Raw genomic sequence first — 4,242 nt, forward strand, 5'->3', positions numbered from 1 at the left:
GGGTGTTGTATATAAGAGATGAATCACTGGGTTCTACTCCTGAAGCCGAGACTACACTATAAGTTATCTATCTTGAATTTAAATTTTAAAAAAATATACATATACCAATAGAAGAAATCAAAGAGCCTAGAAAACTCTAACAAACATGAAGCCATCAAAGGAAACTAGTAAAGCTCCAATAACTAACCCTAAATAGAAATGTATGAACTATCAGATAATTCAGAATAGTTCACTTAAAGAAGTCTACCAAAAAAAAAAAAAAAAAAAAAAAAAAAAAAAAAGTCTAGTGAACTACAAGAACACACAACCAAATGAAATTAGGAAAACTGTGTGTGAATAAAAACGAGTAGTTCAAGAAATAGAAAACAAAATAAAAGAACGAAAGATAAATTCTTAAGCTGAAAAATACAATGACTGAAATGTAGAATTCAATAGAGAGCTTCAAAAGCAGAACTGAACACAGAGAAGAATCCATGATCTAGAAGAAAAAAATATTTGACATTATCCAGTCAGTAGGTAAGAATGAAAGAGTGACGAAAGGGTAAGAAAGAAAAAAAAGAAAGAAAAAGAGTGATGAAAGCCTATGGGATTTATGGGACATAATCAAAATAAATAAAATCCATATTATGGGAATACCAGGAGAAAAAGAAAGAAAGGGACATAAGGTATATTTAAAAATAATAATTGGGGCACCTGGGTGGCTCCATTGGTTAAACTTCCCACTTTGGTTCAGGTCATGATCTCACAGTTCATGAGTTGAACCCTACATTGGGCTTTGTGCTGACAGCTCGGAGCCTGGAGCCTGCTTCTGACTCTGTGGTGTATTCCTCTCTCTCGGCCCCTCCCCTGCTTGCATTTTGTCTCTCCCTCTCAAAAATAAACATTTAAAAAATTAAAAATAAAAAAAATAAAGAAAATAAAAGCAATAGTGACTGAAAATTGCTTAAACCTGAGGGAGTGAACATCCAGATCCATGAGGCCCAAAAAAATCTCAAGTAGGTTGAATCCAAATAGGGCTAAACCAAGATTCATTATAATTAATCAAAATCAGTCAAAAGTCAAAAACAAAGAATTTTAAAAGCAGCAAAAGAGAAATTAGATAAAAGGAACTTCATAACACTATAAGCAGATTCCTAACAAAAATGTTGCAATCCAAAAAAGAATGGGATGATATATTGAAAATATTGAAAAAAAGTTGTGAACCAAGAATTCTATACCCACCAAAGCTATCCTTCAGAAATAAATGAGATAAAGACTTTCCCAAACAAACAGAAGCTGAGGGAATTTATGACAAGATCTGCCCTAGGAGAAGTGCTAAAAGTAGTTCTCTGACCAGAAATGAAAGGTAAAACCCTAAGAAAGGAGTGTAAAGTTTATTGGTAATGGTAAATATATACTCAAAGTTAGATTCTATAATACAGTAATGGTGGGGCATAATTTACAAGTCTAACTTAGAAGTTTAACAGATGTAGTAAAAATATCCATAACTACATTAAACTATATTAGTTACACAATATGAGAAATATGTAAATTCTAATATCAAGTCTAAAATGTGAGGGAGAGAAGTAAAAAGCATAAAGTTTAGGAATTCTATTGAAGTTATAAGTTTAAAGTTGGAGTTATAGTTTTAAGATTTTCTGTAAGCCTCATGGTAACCACAAGAGAAGAAAACCTGTGGTAATTACACAAAAGAAAATGAAGTCAAAGCATATGGATACCAAAAGATATCACAACAGAAACAATACAGGCAGATAAAAAAAAAACAAGGCACAATGTATCTACAAGGAAGCAGCGGCTTTCAATGACACATTGGACCAGCTGGATTTCATAGTTATGTTCAGAACATTCCACACTAAAATGGCAGAATACACATTATTTGCAAGTGCACATGTACATTCTCCAGAATAAATCACATAACAGGCTACAAAACAAGTCTCAACAAATTCAAAAAATCAAAGTCATACCATGCATATTTTCTGACCACAATGCAGTAAGACTTGAAATCAACCATCAGAAAAAAATCTGGAAAGAGCACAAATACATGAAGTTTAAGTAACATGCTACTGAACAACGAATGGGTCAACCAAGAAATCAAAGACATCAAAAAATATATGGAGACCAATGAAAATAAAAAATACAATGGTCCAAAATCTTTGGAATGCAGCAAAAGCAGTTCTAGGAGGGAAATTTATAGCAATATAGGCCTAACTTCAGAAGCAAGAAAAATGTCAAAAAATCTAACTATATCTCAAGGAGCTTGGAAAAAAAAAAAAAAAAAAAAAAGAGAGAATAAAACCCAAAACCAGCAAAAAGGAAAGAAATAAGAAACATTAGAGCAGAAATAAAGGATACAGAAACTGAAAAATAAAATAGATCAATGAAATCAGGAGCTGGTTCTTTGAAAAGATCAACAAAATTGATAAACTGCTAGCCAGAAACATAAAAAAAAAAACAAAACAAAACCCAAATAAAATCAGAAATGGATAGCCACCAATAGCACAAAAATACAAAAGATAATAAGAGAATACTATATAAAATTATATGTCAACAAATTGAACAACCTACAAGAAATGGATAAATTCTTAGAAACAAAAACCTACCAAAACTGAATCAGGGAGAGAGAGAGAAAATTTGAACAGACTTTTAATCAACATCATACTGGAAGTCCTAGTTATAGTAATCAAACAGTAAAAGGCTTCCAAATTGGTAAATAAGTAAAACTTTCATTATTTGCAGAGGACATGACATCCTATATAGAAAGCCCTAAAGCAAAAACTAGCAGCAAAAAACTGGCAGAACTGATGAATGAATTAAGTAAATTCTCAGGATACAAAATCAATGTACAGAAATCTGTGGCATTTCTATACACTAATAATAAAGCAGCAGAAAGAGAAATTAAGAAAAAAATCCCACTTACAATTGCACCAAAAATAATAAAATACTTAGGAATAAACTTAACCAAGGAAGTCAAAGACCTATACTCTTAAAACTATAAAACATTGATGGAATATCAATTGATATTCATTGATGAACATGACACAAAGAAATGGAAAGACATTCCATGCTCATGGATTGGAAGAATACGGTTTCTTTTTCAAATTAAAAAACAAATTTTTTTTAACATTTATTTATTTTTGAGAAACAGAGTGCAAGCAGGGGAGGGGTAGAGAGAGAGAGGGAGACACAGAATCTGAAGCAGGCTCCGAGCTCTGAGCTGTCAGCACAGAGCCAGACATGGGGCTCAAACTCACAAACTGACATGACTTGAGGCAAAGTCAGATGCTTAACTGACTGAGCCACCCAGGCACCCTGGAAGAATAATGTTACAATGTCTATACTACCCAAAGCGATCTACACATTTAATGTAATCCCTGTGAAAATACCAACAGCATTTTTCACAGAACTAAAACAAACAATCCTAAAATTTGTATAGAACCACAAAAGACCCCAAGTAGCCAAAGCAATCTTGGAAAAGAAAAACAAAGCTGGAGGTATCAGAACTCCGTATTTCAAGTTATATTACATAGCTGTACTAATCAAAACGGTATGGTACTGGCACAAAAATAAACACATAGATCAGTGGAATAGGATAGAAAGCTTAGAAATAAATCCACAATTATATGGTCAATTAATCTTTGACAAAGCAGAAAAGAATACACAATGGGAAAAAGTTTCTCCGTAACAAATGGTGTTGGAGAAACTGGACAGCTACATTGAAAAGAATGAAAGTCAACCACTTTCTTACATGATATACAAAAATAAAATTCAAAATGGCTGAAGGATCTAAATGTGATACCTGAAACCACAGAAATCCTAGAAGACAGCATAGGCAGTAATTTCTCTGACCCTGGACATAATGACACCTCTCTAGATAGGTCTCCTGAGGCAAAGAAACAAAAACAAAAATGAACTATTGGTACTACATCAGAATAAAAAGCTTCTGAACAGCAAAGGAATCAATAAAACTAAAAGATAACATACTGAATGGGAGAGGATATTTGCTAATGACATATCTGACATTAGAGGATATTTGCTAATGACAACCAAAGGGTTGGTATCCAAAATATATACAGAACTTATACAATTCAAAAGCAAAAAACAAATGATCCAATTTAAAAGAGGGCAGGGAGATCCTGGGTGGCTCAGTTGATTGATTGTCCATTTTGATTTCAGCTCAGGTCATGACCCCAAGTAATAGAATCAAACCCCACAGCAGGCTCTGCACTGAGTGTTGAGCCGGCT

The sequence above is a fragment of the Panthera tigris genome, chromosome A1 (genome assembly GCF_018350195.1).
Source record: "Panthera tigris isolate Pti1 chromosome A1, P.tigris_Pti1_mat1.1, whole genome shotgun sequence".
NCBI classification, from domain to species: domain Eukaryota; kingdom Metazoa; phylum Chordata; class Mammalia; order Carnivora; family Felidae; genus Panthera; species Panthera tigris.